The sequence below is a fragment of the Sciurus carolinensis genome, chromosome 10 (genome assembly GCF_902686445.1).
Source record: "Sciurus carolinensis chromosome 10, mSciCar1.2, whole genome shotgun sequence".
Classification (NCBI taxonomy): domain Eukaryota; kingdom Metazoa; phylum Chordata; class Mammalia; order Rodentia; family Sciuridae; genus Sciurus; species Sciurus carolinensis.
In genome coordinates, this window is record NC_062222.1 from 60,740,319 (window position 1) to 60,761,238 (window position 20,920).

Consider the following 20,920-nt stretch of genomic DNA (forward strand, 5'->3'; position numbering starts at 1 on the left):
TGATTTACCCATGTTGATAAACATTGCTCCAGTTCATTCATTTTTACTACTGAACATGATTTATTTGTATAATAAGTTACTTATGTAGTTATTTATGTGTTCTACTAAGAATGAACATTTAGATTTTTATTTTTTTCATTTACAGTGTGACAATGAAGAGTCATGTACGTGTTTCTTCTCAAAAAAGTTTGATCACTCTCATTCTATCCTGAATCACTCCCATAAGACAACCCAAATTCAAACAATGAAGCTGCTTATTACTTATATTCAGGGGTGATGTTATTAAAATACCATATTTAATTGTATTAATTAAGAGAAACTTAACAAACCTTAATAACTGCAATAAAAACTGACTAAAGAGATTTTGCTGGTCAAGAAAATACTGTGGCCTCTGCTCCTGGTTTAGTAGATGAGATACTCAATTTTACAGGTTGCATTCTCAAACACAAAGAGTCATTAAATTAAATGAAACCAATCTTGAATATTTTACACAAAAATAAGTTGTACCATTAATTTGTCATTTTCAAACAAATAATTATAATATTGTTATAGAAAAATCCATAATTTTGATGATATACCCAGTGTAAGAAACCAGTAAGAGAATCTAAAAACACATATTAAAGAATGTATTGAAATTAAACTGTGTTAAGAAAGGGGGGAGGAATGTTACAGGGATGAAACATGCATGTTTTCACTATGAAGAAATGATAAATGAGAAGACAGCTAGGTTTACCTGATTTAAACATTATATAATATAAACAACTCTCAAAACATCACGTGGTACCCCATGTGTGTGTGATTTTCATGTTTTTGTGTATCAGTTAAAATCAATTTAAAAATAAGTAAAGCATTATGCTAATAAATTGTTTTAATGCACTTTTTAAATTACATCTCATTTAGAAGTTAAAAGCACAGTTTATAATCATGTATTTTTCTAGCACAGTTCCACTTTTACCATCTATCCAGATTTGAGTTAGTTACATAAGTTGTCTCAGTTTTATCACCTATGAAATGGGGATGATAAAATCTATATCATATGTTCCATTTTAATGAGATTAAACAATATAAACATAAAATATATTTGTAATTGCTGCTTCTCTCTACTGCGACTTTTGTCACTGTTATTTAGTGGGATACAGGCTGGGTTCAGAGTTTAATGCTGATACTTATGGCCATACATCTTTTAAAACTACCTATCCAGTACACCAAAGATTTATTTGTGGACTCAGGAACGCTCTAAGAAATATTTCAAACCTAATCTACAATAAGAGTTCTCACCTATGCAGGCATGATTGGATATCTAAGACTCTAGGGCTGGCTGGTATGCGTGTGTGAAGGGAAAAGGGAGGGGAGGAGAGGTTGAGCCTCGTTGATTGATTTTTGTCTCAGGGGCTGAAGCCATAAATGAATTGTAAAAATACTAAAAGTAAATTTTCAAGGGGGAACCAGGACCTCTAAGACAGAAGTCATTCTTAAGGAAACAGCCAGACCTGGCAAGTCAGACTTGGCAACAGGACCAGAGCTTCAGAGGAAACCGATGCTTCTAGTTACAACTTGAAAAATACATGTAACCCTTTCAGAGCATCTACCTTGGTGGCATGTGTGCCTAGAAAACAATATTCCATAAAACATGCAACACTTTAGAGCCTAATCAAACATATTGAAGTTTCTCAAAAGTACTAGCAGGAAGGCAGCTATTCCCTTTCTCACTTTGCAACACACTGTACACCATCAAGGCCAAGCATAAAAGAAGTTTAATTGGCACTGCACAAAAACACAGGCCCCAGAGTCTAGAAGTCAGAGGTAGATCACCATTATCAACAGCAACACCAAAAAATCCATAGCATAGCTAATCCCTATGATATAAAGTTATGTAACAATATAAAGCAGCAACACCTCTCAGCTGAAGGAGCATGGTTTTGCTGAGAATGGGAAGGGCATTGAAGATGGTGGGTACTTAGGAGGGTGGTAGCCTGGGGTCAAGTGAGCAAAGGCAGCCTGGAGAAGGCTGGAGTGTTGGCTCCCAGAGGCAACCTGACTACATGTGAACACGTGGAAACCTCTTAAGGATTCCTAGAAATACTGTAGGAGAAAAAAATCCAGAAAAGGCAGATTCAGAGTACTACAGCTGAGCTCATGGGAGCTAAACACATAAAGAAATCTGAGTATAGCAATGACCGAAAAAGCTAGTGAGGCATGTGAACCATTCGACCACACTATTGCAAACAGGAAGTCATGGCAGGCTAAGAAATTAATACAAATGACCAAATGAAGATCTCTAGATATTAGGGATAGCTAGCAAAAGGGGGATAGTAGGCATGAACTGTGCAAAAATTCAAACTTATAAGCAACCACCAAAAACCAGGGAGCATACTCTGAAGAAAATTAAATTTTAAAGGTGTCTTGCAGAATGATGAGGGAAGAAAAATTCTTTCTCATAAACGTTTTTTGGTATTATGAATGATTTATATATGTATATTTAAATAATTATTTAAAATTTGCAATTTTACTTATAATATTAACCCATTTTTATATCTATAACAGTTATCATAACAATTTTAAATACTTGTATTTTTGACACTCATTTATGTAGCACCCAAGCTCTCTGGCCCTTTATGAATCCAACCCCTTCCCTCTCACTAGAGGTACTCAGCATACTCACTCCCTTGATTTTCTTTATAGTTTGATCATATACATATGGTTCCATTAAAATATATTACTTGGGTTTGCCTCTGAGCCAAGCTTGTATAACTGGAATTGTGTTGTATTTTTGAGAACTTGCTTTATTCACTGAACATTAAGTTCTGAGAATTCACACAGGTTCATGCACACAGCTGGGTTCATTCATTTTCATAATTATGCTAATTCTACTATATACTATAAACAAATATTTGCCAACTTATCCATTCTGTTCTCTGTTGGACTGTTTCCAGATTTTTGTTTTGCTCTTATGTACAAAGATATTGTATATATTTAAAAAAGAAAACTCATATACCTATTATTTCCTGAGACATATGAGTAAAAATTTCTATAAGATAGATACCTTGGGCTGGAACTGCTGAGAAAAAGATTACGTTTATGTTCAATTCTATTTACAATTCAATTGTCCCAATCTACAGTCCCATAAGCAGAGTATGAAAGCTCTTATTGCTTTCCATCTGCACCAACATTTGTTATTCAGACTTTTATATTTTTACCAACATGTACAAACAAAATAGTATATCACTCTAGTTTTATTTTTAATTTCTTTAATTTTTAATGAAGTCCACAAAGTTTTCATATCTTTATTGGCAATACGGATTTACTCATTTTGAAATTTCCATTTTTATTCTTTACTTTTCTTATTGATTCACGGGATCTTCAATATATTCTATCTACCAAACCAGATTTGGTCTTTTATACTCTGTATTTTAGTGTCCTTTGATGAACGCAATTTTTAATGTTGTTTAACTTTTTCTTTACAGTTGCTCTTTTTTATGTCTTATCAAAGAAACTGCTACTTATTCTAAAAATAATAAACACATTCATTTCTAAATATCTTAAAGTATTGCCTTTATTGCCTTTCCATTAATCTCTAGGATTAACCTCTAGGATATATAAGAACTCAAAAAAACTTAACACCAAAAAACCAAATAACCCAATCAGTAAATGGGCAAACGAACTGAACAGACACTTCACAGAAGAAGATATACAATCAATCAACAAATACTTGAAAAAATGTTCAACATCTCTAGGAATCAGAGAAATGGAAATCAAAACTACTCTAAGATTTCATCTCATTCCAATCAGAATGGCAATTATCAAGAATACAAGCAACAATAAATGTTGGTGAGGATATGGGGAAAAAGGTACACTCATACATTGCTGGTGGGAGTACAAATTGGTGCAACCATTACAGAAAGCAGTATGGAGATTCCTCAGAAAACTTGGAATGGAACCACCATTTGACCCAGTTATCCCACTCCTTGTTTTATACCCAAAGGACTTAAAATCAACATACTACAGTGACACACTCACATCAATGTTTATAGCAGCTCAATTCACAATAGCTAAATTACGGAATCAAGCTAGATGTTCTTCAATAGATGAATGGATAAAGATGTGTATGTATGTATGTATGTGTGTGTATGTGTGTATATATATATACACACCAGCATTTGCTGGTAAATGGATGGAGTTAGAGAATATCTTGCTAAGTGAAATAAGCCAAACCCCCCAAAAACAAAGGCCAAATGTTTTCTCTAATATGCAGAAGCTAATTCACAATAAGGTGGGGGATAGGGAAGAACAGAGTTACTTTAGATTAGGTAGAGGGGAGTGAAGGGAGGGGAAGGAATGATAGTAGAGTGAAACAGACATTATTACCTCATGTACATGTAGGACTGCATGACCAATGTGATCCTGCAATATGTATAATTAGAAAATTGAGAGAATACATTCCATTTATGTATGATCTGTTGAAATGTATAAATGCATTCTACTGTCATGTACAACTAATTAGAACAAATAAAAAAATTTTTAAATAAATAAATAATTACCTTTCATAGTTAAGTGCTTCTTTTATATAGAATTTGCTTCTGTTTATGGAATGAGATGCGTAAAGATTAATTTTAATTTTCCATATGAAAAACCAATCAATTATGATTGTGGTAGCTTGGATTCAAGGCTCATCAGGACTTAACAGGAACAAGTGCTGGGTTGAATGCCATGGACAGAGGCATTAAAGTTGAAACCCACAGCATATCGTTAAATGAAAGAGAAGTAGGGAAGGTTAAGGGGTAAGACACCAACCTGATAAATTTGTTGCATTCAACTTTTTATAAATTTTTACATAGTTTTCAAAATGTACATAATCATACTGTCAGTAATTTACCCTACACTATATGAGATATTCAGTAGTTTATTTAAACTGGGCTGTTTTCCTCATAAACTCTTTACTGAATACCAGCACAGCTTAGGAAATATTACTGCTACCTTATATACTAATTAAGAATTTTTCACGATAATTCAGTGGCTCTTGAACTAGACTCTCACATAATTCCACAAGCACAATACAGGTGTTCTACCACTATAATCATATTAAACTCTTTTCTCAGTTTTCAGAAACAACTAAATTAAATTTATACAATTTTCTCAATATTAGATAATACTCATAATTTTTTCTTAAATTACTTTCACCTGCTACTCATTATTTCTACTAGAGTCTGGTATGGGTTAACACATAATTACAAATTTATTCCTTTACAGTTTCATATATTACAATTTAGCAAATCAAGTTTTAGAACTAATCTGGGAAGGTCAAAACACTTGGTTTTTCACTCTAGGATCTGTACCCACTCACAGCTCCCATTAACTCTTCCATCCATAAAATGCATAACACATACTTACTTCAAAGCATTTGGGGGAGGAGCGTGAAAACAAACACTGGGTATGAAAATGATATTACAATAAAAATATTTCAGAGGCATTTCAATTTATAATAACCTTAAATTACATCTTATAAATATGGGGCTAGAACATGCACAGAAAAAACAATAATTTCATTTTTAGCTATATTTTTTTGTTTCTTCCATAGCAAGTCTTTTAAAAAACAAACAGGTTTTGTAACTGGACTGAAAATAAAATTTGTTTTGAATGTCACTTCCTCCACCACATAAGTCTAGTAAAGGTCCTGAAAAGCAGAGCAAGGCAAAGGTTAAATGTTAAACTATAAACAGAAAAACGGATCTCCAAATAACAAAAAAAAAAAAAATCTATTTTTACAAGGATGTGATCTAATGATTTATGCCACTCTAGTGTGATATAACTAATGCAAAAAGACTATTTGAATCTAACTAAAATTAAAAAGTGACGAATTACAAATGAAGATCTGACCTGCCTCAGAAGCACTCCAGAGCATAGCCTGGATTTATCTGAAGAAAATGCTTTCCTAAGTATGTTTTTTGTTTGTTTTTATAAAGAAACCCAGGTAGAATTAGAAAACTGAAAAAAATAAGGACTGAAATGAGAATACACTAAAATTAAGATGTATTTCTCCATTTGTTAAGTGTCAACAGAGCCTTGCCTTTCTTGCAGCGAGGGGAGATATCTAGTGTGAACATCTGCTACATTTAGAAGCCTCCTGCACTGTTCTGCTGCTTTTCAAGCTTTTTCACGTGTATAGGACTAAGGAAAATTAAATTACCTATTTTAAAAGAAAGTCACATACTATGCTGTGAAGCTTTTGGAGTCAGAAAGAACTAGATTCCATTTCTACCTCCTGTACTTTCCAAGCTGTGTGATCTTAAGCATGGTTATTTAACCTTTCTGTATTTCTATTTCATCTTTAAAAGGGGATAATAACCATTCTGCAGGAATATTAGAAGAGTTAATTGAGACTATTATCTTCTAAACAAATAATCATGGCATAATCTTGGCCAGGTTGCCATTAATTGTAAAGTAAGAAAGGAGAAGACTTTAGGGAAATTGTGAAAAGATACCAATTGTACTTTAACATTCTACGTTAATATTTCTTGACTTCAGGCATTTAGTGTTTCTCTTAAATCTTGAAAATTTTTCTTCAAACTGTACAAAAGAACAGTTTTCTGATAGAAGTGGGTGATGGATGGAAGAAAAGATAAAGGAACAGTTAAAGTTAAAAAAATTTAGTATAACTTGGTATGATAGATAACTGGCTACAATACAACTGACATTCATGAACAAGGGCAAAATATATTAGGACAGAAAGAAGGAAGGGAATTAGAAGAGGAGGTAAGAAAGGAAAGGAGTAACCAAGAACAGGAGGAAGAGAGAAAGAGCTAGCATGCATGGCTCCTAGCGGGTGGGTGCTTCTTGGCTGGCCACCTGCTCCTCCCAGGTCACACTGTAAACTGCTGGACAGGAAAAAATGAGGAGCCGAGCCGTACCGTACATATGGTGCAGAAGTTTCTGTGTATTATATATCTTATGAGTATTTGTAAACCACTATTTGTTCTCAGGTATGCTTTATGTCTTTAAGAACATCAGTTAACACCACCAGAAACATACAGTTAATAAACAGGAATATAAATGAGTCACAGAAAATACTTCATAAAAAAACCAACTAAAATTTAAAAACTGTTTCTCTATCTCTGCAAATCTTATGTAGTTTGGAGTATTAAGAAACTGAAATCAAGTTAGCATGGATATTCCATTTCCTTTCTAATAGGAGAAGCGTGTAGTGTTTTAAACAGCTTCAAACCCATCCAACATCAGTCCGCCAACTTAAGAACACATGGTTTCATCAGTCTTAAATTCACATTGTACTTGAAAGCCATAACAATCCACTTCAGACTGCATCAGCACAAGGAAAAATAATCACTCAAAATCATTCTCTATGTCTACCAATAATAATTTAAGAGAACTGCAAGCAGAGTATTAATGAATAACTCAAGAGACTATATGAATTGTATATTGGTTCATTTAAAACAAATAAACAAGAAAAGTACACATTCAAAGAACAGTAAATTCCTTCAGTAGAATGGTGTGTCCTAGGTCACCATGCTTTCTTTCCCTATTATTGTCAAGTTCAATTTGCCAATAAGTCTCTGACAATAAACATAGGAATAAATTTCAAGGTTAGTAAGCTAAACAAGTATTGGGAATAATAATATATTAATTCACTGATGAAGTAAAAATCTGAATTGATAAAGTAGAAAAGAAAATTTTAAGTGGAGTTTTACATAAAGAAAAAGCAAATATTTACCTAGTGATTTAATATATGGAATCATATATTATGTATCAATCAGTAATAATCATCTGTACATGAAAGGAAGAAATAAAATGATTGAAAAAGGAGGAATAATATGAATAATCTATTTATAAATAATCTATTTGTAAATCTGAAGACTTATTAGCACAAATACTGATGCATAATTTTCCAGATAATGATATAAGAACCACTTACTTATAAAGTAAAAGATATGATTTACTTTTAAATGTTCCAGGGCAGGGTTATAAAACAAAAAACCCAATGAAGTGTAGAATGATTATTTCCAAACATATACCAATGTATCAACAGGAATGATTGCAGAGGGGAAGAGTCCTTTATTATCCTTATGCAAAATGTTTGCTTGAGTTGAAGAAAACTGAACAAATTATTTAGTGACTATCAAAAACACACAAAAAAATCAAGATTACAAATGTTTTTTATAAATTTTAATATATGGACCTCCACATATATACATATGTGATATTTATGAATTGTGTCCATTTATAGCAGATTATGCAATTCTCTCTTACATCATTCTAAGTAATCAATAAGTATAAAAGCACCAAGTTCCAATGATATCAAAATATTCAGAATTTGTTTTCCTTCTTTGATTATCAAAGCTTGATGCCGTAGGAACAAGTTTGTCTCTTAACTGAGTAACTTAAAATAGAGATGACAGCAAAGGCAGAGACTTATTTCTCCCCTTCATGTAACTTACAGTAAAGAAACAGTGGGCCACCTGCAACAGCCACCCCTGTGACCTGGCAGCTCCTTGTCAATTTTCCTGCTAAGGTCATCAGAAGTCATGTGAGGGAGGGAAGCAATGGTACTCTGTCAAGCTCATGAGGCAGAACTGAAGTCTAAGTTGGCTTAAAATGGAACAGAATGATTAAATCAACAGCAATCCTAAAATCTGAGAAAGTTAAAAGAATTTTTTTAACTGTTTCCAAAATGATTTAAAGGACAAGGTTACTTCTATTTTCAGATTCTGTTATCTTCAGTGTTAATGCCAAATAACAAAAAGCTCCATGTTTCACCAGTTCATTGACCTGTGGCTATTCTTGGGTTAGGTTGAAGCCATTGTTCCTGAACTCACTTTTTCCCAGATGAACCCAAGCTGGTGTTCCTGACATCTGATCCTATTAGGTCCACATTTATTACACTACTTAAGGCAACAAACATACTTGTTCGATTTGCAATACTTCCTTAAAAGATGAATTTGGGCCAGATCTGACACTAAATCATGACCTTATCACTTAGCTATGTCAGGTTGAACAAGTTACTTTACATTTTTGGGGTATCAATTTCTTAATCCTAAAAAGGAATAAGTCACCCAAAGGCCTGTTATAAGGATTAGTGGAACACACAAACACACACACATCCTTCATTAACAGTGCTTACTCTTAATGCATAATTTCTCACACAGATCATATTCTTATTAGGTTTTATTTTACCATATGAAATATACCTGGCCTCCTGTCTACAACAATTTCAAGAGGCATGACAAGTTAAATTCACCACCACCACCACCCTAACATGTGCCAATGCTTAAATCTCATTTAACAAAAAACAAAACTTTTTTTCCAAACAGAAAAAATTTTGAACACAATATGAGTTGTGAGGAAGCACAAAGATTTAAATTGGTACCAAAAGGAAGATGAAAGAAAGATTATTTCACACACACACAAGAAAAGAAAGTGGAAAAGGAGAAAGATTCAATAAAAATGCTGAAAAAGGTCTTTGTGCATCCCAGTATTAACACTTAAATAAATTAAACAATAAAAATGTAGAAAAAGCCCCTTAGGCAGGAAAAAATTTTTTAAAATGTAGAAAAATATTTTTACTGTTTCTGAACATAAAAGCTCTCTGAATTTCAAAAGAGATGAAAGAAATATTGTTTAGTTTTAAAAATAAAGATATTTCAAAACATATAACAGTAAAAAGTTAATACAAGTTTGGGAAAACAGATGCAGTAAATCTTTAAAGAATCAAGACCTTAGTGGGTGTGGCTCACTAGTAGAACACTTAAAAAAAGAATCACCTTAATTTAAAAAAAAAAAAAGAGCATTTCTAAAAGAAAAGAAGAGAGGTGTAACCGTGATAAAAGAATAAATAGAAGTGATAAAGAATAAAATCCTAATCATTAGTGAGCCCCTCAGATTTAAGTTTAGTAATTGAAAGCGTATGTTAAATATCACTTTCCTCAAAAGATCATAAAATTATAAATCTCTTTTCAGGCAACAAAGTGAAACATTATCAATCTAATATAAAATGTTCACTAAAGGGTAATCAGACTTTTCCATTGACTAGGGAAATGTGGAAAGAACATTATTTTGATTTTTTTTTTTTTTTTTTTTTTTTTTTGTGGTGCTGGGGATCGAACTCAGGGACTTGTGCTTGCAATTATTTTGATTTTGATGTGAGGGAAGACATAGGAAGCTACAGAAATTCTAGGAAGCAGCTGAGATTAACCTTTAACTATTTGCTCAAAACTCTTTCACCTTTAAATACACAAACCATTCTTACCAAGAACCTTAATATTAATAAGGAGACAAAGAGCCCCAATTTCCTTGGGAGTGACTGGTACAGATAAGACTGGAAGAGCAAAGACTTACTAGAAGAATTCATGTTCAAAACAAGCTTGTTTTGCCCCTTTCTACCTCTTTAATTATTTACATGTGTTTGAAGAATTCTAGATGAAAATCAATATAGTCTGGAAAAGCACATTTGATCCTTTGATTTTTGTTTTATTCAAAGCTTTTTCCTGCTATAAACCAGAACAAATAATCATCTTAAAAACAAAGTTAGAAAACAAAATATAACTGTGTATTCCCTATTAGAATCCCATAGATATAATCAAAGCATAAAACTTGTTTCTGTAGTTTCTTGTCTTTGCTTCAGGATTACCTGCCCTGCACTGCTGAAAGGGAAAAGGTTATGAGGCATAGATATGATCATACTACGAAAATGAACAGGGAAAACCAGGGGAGCCAGGAAGGAGCTCTATCAGAAGGAAAAAATACATACTTTAAATCTGGTTATAAATGGAAAAGCACAGTACCATCTCACTTGAGGCAATAATTGTTAGCTTTAACTTTCAGAAATTAAGAAATAATGCACATGAGCCTAGTATGATAAAAATACACAAAATTATTTTAAATGCAGGATGCATAGTAAAAATAAGCAATTAAAATCAGACAAGAAAAGTCATATTAATTAAATACTGGCCCAATAATTATGTATTTCTTATTTTAAATCCAAGTCTTAACTAGATACCTTAAGAACTAGTGTTTGGCAAGTTCCATTACCCATTTGTGCCACAATTGCCTGTCTACAACATGAAAGAGTGGAAGAAGAAGAGCTTTAAGATCACACTTCCATCATTAATTTATTCTTCTTTACCCAGATTCTATGAATTATATGCCATGCTTAGTTACAGCAAAGTTTTGATTGGCAAGGTAAGCTGCTAACAATAATAAAATAAGACTTTATTATTTTGGTGAAATCCTTTATACCTCATTCCAACCACAAAGTTCTTTGACCTTTTCTTGGTAGTGGTAGTGGTATTTTGCCTGTTTGGTTTTGCTATAATCTTTTAATACTGGGGGAAACTTGGATTTCTGTCCTGACTGGCTAACAGGAACTAGGTTCATTTCTACATCCATGACCACTAAAGCCCTACCCTCCCAGTCTCTATAAATTATATATATAATTTGACATGCCAGTAAGAGCTATAAAATGTATACCTATAACTTTTTGGAGGAAGGCACCTTCTTATTCACATCAGTTTTACATAGGAGAGTTCTGGGACAAAATACATCTGAAAAGAAATTCCAAATTGAGTATGGTCCATTCCAAGCAATTAATAGGTTAACAAATTTTCCTATGAAAATACCAATCTTGTTTTCATTCCTGAGAAAGATACAATTCAAGGTTAAACAAACAAAAGAGTCATATTCAATGTCTGGAAAAGGTTTATAAGGCTTAAATAATAATGGAAAGTGCTGGTAGAGTACACTAAAAAGTCAAAATAATCAAAATGAGAAAAACTGTAAATTACTTGAAATTGTGCATGAAGCTTTACAGTTGTCTCTGTACACAAAATATTTTATATACAAAGTGTACTTTTATGTATGATGGGTAAACAAAACTACTAAAAGACGAAATAAATTTTTATTTTATTGAGTATTAGAACAGAAAGAAACAGCTGCTATTTCTCAACTACTTTATTAAACATCAACTTCCTTTTCTTTCAACATTTCTATTTTGAGAAGCAAATTCTTTTGACTAAAATGGAGTATCACCTTTTGAGTTTGAAGATTTTTAAGCCATGATTTTCTATTATTTCTCTTAATCCCTAACTATCTCTGCAACAGTAAATAAAATTTGAAGGTACACCTTTGTCAGTAACTTTGGGAATAATTCCATGCTGTAATTCTAGAATAGAATCCATGAGGATAGATCCTGTTCTCTCCTAAAGTTCTTTCTTGGCCTTTGGAGGGTGGGACACTGGCTAGTTTGCTTAGGAATCACTTCATTTATCACAGCAGTCCTTGTGGCAGCCACGACTAGCTGATTATGTTGACAGGTTTCATCAGATTAACTGAGTAAACAACACTTTGGAGCTATGTATCCTGAATTCTTATTTTCTAAATGCTTTTTGTACTTTTGTTCAACAAATATCCACATACATGGATGTGTATGCACACTCCTGTGACTGGTGCTAGAAAGACAAAATAATTATTTTACAAAGCATTACTACCATCCCCAATGCATTAATTATTTACTTAAGTTCCTTTCTTTCAATCAAACCAAAGTTTTAAAATATTTTAAAAGGGCTATTTAAAAAGTGGGTGTTTAAAATAAATACTTGATTTTTTGTTTTGTTTTGTTTTATTCAAATTCTGGAACATTTGTTATAAGCTAGGTCTTGGAGGAGTGTGTAAGAATACATTTTAAAACCTGGCCACAAGTAGCTTATAGTCTGACATGGAAAAATAAACACAAAACATTATATAAACCTTTGCCAAATGCTGGAACAAAGGTCTAAACAGAAGCTGAGAATGGACCAAGAGGGGGTCCTGGGAAGGGATGCCTCCACTGAGACAGGCAAAGACTTGGAAGAGGGCTTTCAAGATAGAGAGGGCAGTGTCGGCTCCAGAGAGAAGCAACACTGTATAGATGATTTCAAGAAATATAGGATATCGAATACTGTTGGAACATGAAAAAGAGGAAATGGGTTATAATCTCATGGGTGGGCAAGACAGATGTAGCTAATAGCTTAGAAGGAATGAGAGAAGAGGAATACAGAACAAAAGGAGAAGCCAGATCAAAAAGAATCTCATAGTACCTAGAAGTTTGACCTTTACTCTGAGCAACAGCAGCTAGAGATGGGAGGGATTCTGCAGGAAGCAATGTGTTCACCAGGGTGGGAGATTTGATTACTCTAAGGGTGGTGTAGCAGATGGACTGGTATCATAACAGATGAGTCCAGGCAGTGAGATTCATTAAGAAGCTGAAATTAACATTTCAAAACTCACCTTGTGTCAATAGATACTTAGCATATAATACAAAAGGTCCCACATTCACTTTTTATAACGGTCTGCATAAAATATTATTTAAAATATGATAAATAACCAATATCAGGATTTACAATAAATCCAAAAAAGAAAATTGAGAAAGTATCTCAAGTTTTAAAATGTTCAACCAATATATAGCCCATTTTAGACATTATGTACCAATGTCTTAATTTTCTATTGTTTTCTTTAAATCACAGGAAAAAGTTTCTTTAGTTTATTTTTATTGTAGTGATTTACTTTCCTTGTTTTCTACCCAAAGTTTCAAAGTCATATTTCAGAAACAAGATGCCAAAAGAAAGATAAATAGATAAAAATGGTAAAGAAGCATTATGATGTGTATGCAAGGTATAAAAGTAGAAAGACATTTAATAAAAAACTGAAATTATACTCTTGACCATGACACAGTATCCCAAAGGTTGTCAGAAAAAAAAATTATTGATGAACTTAGCCAGTCAGTTTCTTTAACTGAGACATGCCTATCCTGAATTAACCATGACTGCATTTTCACAATAAACATTTTCAAAAGTCTAACTCAAACTCATTAATAAACTGATAGGAAGAACTTGAAAAAGTAAAGAGAAAAGCCTGATTCAGAGGATAAAACATGCATTAAATAAGTGTTAAAATATACTTCAAATTTAGATATCAACTAGATGAGTCTTAAAGTATTTATAAATTAATAATCTGAGTTTAAGACATTTTACATCATTTAAAGATTATACATGCATTTAACAAAAGTGATAGTGAACAGCTATTGGCCTCATTTTAAGATATTTATGTTTTATTGAGACCTATTCCACCTGCTGTTTAGACCTGGTTTAATCCCATTTTAGAATAAGCTGGTTTCTGCACAGCAGAACTAACATAAAATCTGTGCCAGAGTATTAGCTGTTCTTTATTTCTATTGGCCTATCACTTAATCTGTACTGTGGCATTACTATTATCTGTGCTTTAATATGTAGTACAGAAAATCCTGTGAAAGTATAATCTCATGCATATCCTAGTTTAAAAATTCAAAATATCATACTGTTTATGGTTTCAGAGTCAAAAAAACCAAACAAGGGAACTTTCACTATGTCAGTACATAAATTTCATCTAGTTATTGCCATAGTTCTAGAGAGGCAATATATTTACTTTTTAAGTTATGGGTAATAGACACATAAATTTTATGAGTGTTCTAAATCCAAAAATGCACAGAAAACAATTTCTTTCTGTCTCCTTCAGCACTACTCCTTTTAATGATAATCTGGGATATACAGAACCAAACTGATAAAGGAACACATGACAACCCTAAGAACACACAGAGAAACAAGTGCCATGTGTGGTGACAGGAAAAAATAAACAATGTGTACCAGGAGACACTAATTTTAGTTTAATGTTTAATAACGAGTCATGGCTTATAAGAAACCAATAGCAAGTCACTTGGACAAGGAGAGACTGTGTCCTAAGTTCCTAAGTCTTTTGCACCTTGGATTAAGAAGGCTATTCTTACTTCTCGTCACTCCCGATTATCTCTGCTCCCAAAGGCAGTGACTATTTCACTTCACTGCACTGCACTATCAAATGGACATTGTTTTTTTTTAAAAAGGAAAAGAAAACAAGCATGGTGCCCACGTTCCCAGTTTCTGCATTTTGACACTGTACTACATCGTCACATGTTCATCTGAAAATTTCCCAAACATTCCTAGTCCTGTCACTACTGGAAACTTAACTGATACTAACATTTTAATACTGATATAGAAATAAAGACGAACTCACCAACTGGAAGACTTTGAGTATGACAGAAAGGAGAGACAGAAACTTTATTGATAGGACACACATGGAATTAGTGTTTGACAGCTGTTCCCACCACCCACATTAAGTGCATTAAGAATGTACACAGCATTCTCAGCAGCAGTACACAAAACTACACTGCCACCAAGAACACTCAACAGCAGGCAGCCCTCCTTATTAGCTTTAGCATGCCACACAGTCGTTTGCTTACTGATCGGAACAGCCAACAGGGAGATGGAGTTTACAAGTAAAAGCGAGACTGAACTGGCTAATTACTTACCTTCTCACTTAAAGCAGGTTTGCTTCTCTAACTTTTTGTTTCCTCTCTTGTCATAGCTCAGCGCCAAATGGTTATGATTCAGCAGAAGTTTGAACCTGACAGTTAAAAAGAATTTTTTTCAGAAAAAAAAAAAAAAAAAAAAAAAACATTGAAAATTTAAGTTTCCTCCACTGCGGTCTTTCTGGTCTTTCTTCCCTCACCCTCTGCGTGTTTCTCTCTCGTCTCTCTCTGCAAGGCAGCTACGTAGTGGTCTATAAATATTGACCCTCACACTTGCTCAGTGCTTTACTTGCTCATGGCACAGGTCTGTGTTACTGAACACCGTGGTAATACTCCGGCAAAGTTCTCAGCTGCTCAGACAAAGCTGTGGATTGGCTCACTACCCAGCAACCCTGTGCCTGCCTGGAAATACCATTTTGCTGCCAGCTTTACAGATGCTATGGGCCTTTCCTGAGGCCCAAATCAGGCACAGAAGGGCAATTATGAGGTTTGTCTGAAGAAATACAGCTTTCCTCAAGCAGGTGGAGAAAAGGGGGGCAGGGAGGAGTGCAAAGACAAGAAAGGAAATACTGCCTTTGTTCTGGCCAAACACAATCTCAAACCCTGTATAAAAGTCAGACCTAAATGTCATTCAATCAGGCCTTGTAAAACTTAATTACTACATATTATAAATGGCCAAAAGCATAGGAAAGCATTTTTGTAATTGTTTTAATATTAGTTCTCATTAAAATAAGGCTATAGTGACTCAGTAATTGGGCACAAAGAAACGTTTTGACATAATTAAGTTCATTTCCAGAATGATAGAAACGCACTAGAAAGTATATTTATCAGATAAATTATGTATTTGGTGAAAAAAGTTAAAATGTAATCCAAAATTATGTCAATCAACATATTGTATTAACCCCTAGATTTATAATCCTGACAATCTGAATTATTTTACTTCAGTTTATAGGTTACAGGTGATATGAATAAGATACCTATTATCTACCTATACAATCTATAATGTTCACAGTGTGAATGATAAGGAAACAAATCAAGTCCATATTTTTTATGCTCTATGCCAAGGGTAATCATCTGTTCACTTTATCAATTTTTCTCATTTGATTAAATCAAAGGTGAAGGCATTTGAAATGATCTAGTCACTTACTTTACTAAAGAAAAAATTCAGCCCCCACCCAGGCTATTACTCTGCCCAGGGTCAAATGGCAACTTTGCAGCAGAGCCAAAATGAGAGTCCTTGTCTAATTGCTCAAAGACTGTGCTCCTTCTGTTAGGGTAGTGATCCTCAGACTCAATTTCAGGTCCACCTTCATGTGAAAGTTTACTGGAAACCTTACTAGTAAATACAAATACAACAACCAGAACATAAACTAGCATAAAACAAAACATTTTAATTGACCGAAGTGGTACACAATTAACTTTCAAACAACTGAAATCCATCTTTCTTAATTCAATAATTAATCAATATTTGTCCAATAAATTAACTCCTTGCCAGAAGAGGTATGTAGATAGATGCTGAGGAGGCAGAGATAAAACACAGTTCCTACTCTGGAAGAGCTACAGTCTAACAGGGTAGCGGGGGGCTGTTGGTTGCAAAACAACGTGTGAAGTCCTAGGATGAAGAGTTGAGGAAGCAGAGAAAAGGAGCCCTGAGCCTGTAGAAAGGGGTATACAGAGGTGGTTCCCCACTTGAGATTTCCAGACCTGAAGAATGAGCAGAGAGTTAGTGAGGCAAAGAAGGGAAGACTAACACAATAAAGAGGCAGGAAAGAGAGGGATATACACACAGAAGTTCAAATAATTTGTTCTTGCTGCAACATAAAAACAGAAAGGAAAGGTGCTTTTTTAAAAAAAAAAAAAAAAAAAAAAAAAAAGACTAGAGAAGGAGGAAGGTGTTGAGGGATTTTATTATGAGCCAGGTTAACAAACTTAGGTTTTACAGAGCAGGTAGACCTTCAACTACTTTTCATTGACTTTTGAAATTTTGAAACATTATGTAACCCTCACCTATTACCAAATTAACATCTATAATTTTTCACCCAGAGTAAGTGTATGCCTTCAAAGAATTCAATTTCTACTCTACTGGAAAATACTTCCATTTCAAAATAAGACATATCAACTATTTTAAATATACTAATAGACTCTAAATACATAGCAATTTAAATACATAGAATAATTATTATCCCCTCAAATATACAAATAGCTACTTCTTTTAACAGCTGAATTTTATATTCTACACTTTATTTTCTTGACCTTTCATCTTGCTTCATCATAGAATTTTTGTGTAGTATATTTTAATTCTAATTAGAAGTCTTTCATGGGTCTCCCTGTCATGTTTCTCTACAGTAAAAAAAAAAAATTAATGTATTATTTCAAATTGTTAAAGTATTAAATTTTCCAACTCCAATGCAATGCATCACAGTAAGTTTTGGGATGGATAAGCATGCCTTACTTTTATAAGTAAGAGGAAAAACTGTTGTATTAAAGCACTGCTCTTAGCTAGATCAATATTATAAGAGTATATGCAGAAGTTGAGAACCTGGACACTGATTCCATGAAAACTATCCATTCAATTGCTACGTGAAAGAAACCAGCCTGCAAAGGCTATAAACCATATGATTCCAACTGTTTCAAATTCTGGGAAAGGCAACACAAAGGACGGCGAAAAGTTCCAAGGTTTCCAAGGGTACTTTGCAGATGGGAAAGAGTAAGAATTTTAAGGCATTGCAACAAGACTGTGATGGCAGATGCACGACATTATGCATTTGATAAAATTCATCAAATTGTACAACATAGAGTGAACCCTAATGTCAATTATGAATTTCAGTTAGGTCTCTTCTACTGTCTTTTTGAAGCATGTGCCCTAGAGGGAGTATTATTATTTATCGAGTGATTACTATCTAACAGAGGTTTTAGAAATATTATATCTAACACTAAAATCAACCCAGACAGATGATTATGCTTGTGCCTTTTTTAAGAGGAAGAAAATGAGGCTTAGAATTATTAAGTAGTAATGTCTAAAGTCATGTAATTAATAAATTGTAGAGCTGGAATCCAACCAAAATGCTGGACCATAGCAGCACATACTACCTTTATATCAGTCGCTTAAATAAGAAGTAGAGGTTGCCCAGGTCAGACAGGGTGAACAGAGAAGTTCCCTCACAAGTCAGAAAGGACTGAAAGGGCCTTATCCCGCATTTCTCTAAGAAACCAAAGCCATTTTAATATCAAGTATTGAAAGGTAGCAGAAAGACAGTACTAACTAATCAGTGGATGAAAGCAAAATAGTGTATGCCCTTAAAGAACTTAAACACCTTTAATTTTCAATTTGGTTGAAGGGCAAGGAATCCATGAAAAGTCAAGGGTGGCTCTTCTTTGGGCCTTTTCCCAGGCAAAAGTTACAGAAGGAAGGAGAAACATTAGAACAGGCAGCTGAGAAGAGAAGACGGTTTCAGCTTTGGACATGTTGAACTTGAGATATCTGTGTGGCATTCTATTATGTTCAATGGGCATTTAAATGTGCTGGTCTATGATACAGGCGAATGAAGCCTGCATCAATTCTGTAGTTCTCTAGTCTTGTTCTCCTGCTTCAAACCTTGCCACCATATAGTCTATTCTGAACACAGAGGACATGCACATCCTATTCATCAGCTAACAAAATCCTGTACTGCAACTTCATTTTACATAAAGGTCAAACAAAGACCTTATGTTGATCCATAAATCCCTGTTTGACCTGCTTGCTCAATATATCTCAGCACCAACAACCTCTTCACTCCTCAACTCCAGCTCACTTTTCCCCCTAACAAGTTTGTCCTTAATATCCTTCTATTTTTTGTTGCCATCCTAACATGATCTTTCTGCAGACAGTGGCAGGAATGACTCTTCACCTTCTTCAATTCTCTGTTCAAATGGCACCTGCTCAGCACACCCTATCATTGCCAATTTAAAACTCCCTTCTTTCTTATTTGATTGTTATTGCTTTTCTCTTCCCAGTAGAGAGTAGGTTCAATAACAGCATAGATTCCAAATACCTAAACTGAGCCTTGAACATAATAAATGCATAATAAATACGTACTGGACAAATGACTAAAATAGACATTGGTGAGCCACACTCGTTAGTGATTCCTGAAGTCACGAGCTCTCTCAAGGACAGCATGTATAATTAGAAAATAACCCCAAATCAAAATTTTAAAGGCAGATCGGGGGGGGGGGGAGACCCATGAAGACTGAAAATAACTATGAGGTGAACAGGGGAAGAACAAGAAAAAGGATGAATGAGGTTGGTGTATTAACAGGAGCAAGTAGTCAACAATGCCAGATGTCACAAAAAGATCAAATATGAAAAGGATAGAAAAGAGCCCATTACATACACTATTCAGAATATATTGTGATGCTACACCACTGACACATATCATTTAAAACTGTTAAATTTTAGGGCGTATGATTAATGTTTAGCAAAGAAGTTATGAAGAAAGCAAGCATGGGTACCTGAGCTGCTTCCACTGGAGGCGGGAGATCAGCCTGTGAAGTGCAATAAGTGTAAAACCACTCTCAAAAGGTGTGGTCATGAAGAGAGGAGAAAGAAGGACAGGGACAATGACTTAAAACAGCAGGAACAAAAACTCATTACAATATAGAGATTAAGTAAGGACTGTGAGATCAAGGTGATGTGAGTTTTCTTTTCTCTCTAGTTGGATGATGCTATGGTTTGGGTCTGGAACGTCCCACCCAAAGGCTCATGTGTTGAAAGCATGCTCCCTAATGCAGCAAGGTTCAGAGGTGGGCCTTTTAGGCAATGATCAGTTCATGAGGGCTCTGACCTCATCAGGGTTTAATTCATTTGATGGGTTAATAATGAACTTACCTAGGTAGTGAAACCTATAGGAAGGTGGGACAAGGCTGGAGGAAGTGGGTGGCTGGAGGCGTGGCCTTGGGGACCCTGTTGTTAGCCCCTTCCTCTGTTTGTCTCTCTTTCTGCTTTCCCAGCTGCCACGAGCTGTGCAACTTTCCTCTACCACCATGATATTCTGCCTCACCTCAGTCCCAAAGGAACAGAGTAAGCCAAACATGGGCTGGATCCTCTGAAACCGTGAGCCAAAATAAACCTTTCCTCTTCTAAGTTGTTCTTTTCAGAAAAACTAACAATGTAAGTTATATATGTACCTTAGTTTCTTCTTAATAAAATGGGTTCAATATTAGTATTTGTGTCATTGAGAATCAGTACGTACTTCATTTTATTGTAAAAAAATGTTTCACAGTATGAATATACCAGGTTTTATTTATTCATTCATTAGCTGATAGACATTTGGGTTGGTTTCCACTTTGGAGCTGTGATGAATAATGCTATTATGAACATTCATGTACAAGTTTTTGATTGAATTTATGTTTTCATTACTCTTGGGTAAATACCAAGGAATGAAATTGCTAAGCAATCTGGTAATTTATTTTTAACATTTTTAAAAAACTGTCAAACTGCTTTCCAAAGTGGCTGTACCATTTCACATCCCTGCCAGCAAATGTGTGAAGGTTCTCCACAAACACCTGTAAATAATAAACATC

The 20,920-nt window shown here is 34.2% G+C and overlaps 1 protein-coding gene across 7 annotated transcripts in view; it reads right to left on the minus strand.

Annotated features, from left to right (window-relative positions):
• The window catches only part of Bmpr1b (bone morphogenetic protein receptor type 1B), a 399,910-nt gene that overhangs the window by 143,093 nt on the left and 235,897 nt on the right, over window positions 1-20,920 (minus strand). For 2 of the 7 annotated variants that reach the window (XM_047566821.1, XM_047566824.1), the window contains one exon: window positions 15,362-15,456. The exons of 4 other annotated variants lie outside the window; for them this stretch is intronic. The gene's annotated coding sequence lies outside the window, so the exon portion shown is untranslated. Of the gene's footprint in view, window positions 1-15,361; window positions 15,457-15,561; window positions 15,655-20,920 lie in introns of those variants that run through there. One more of the 7 variants, XM_047566823.1, reaches the window with a different exon arrangement.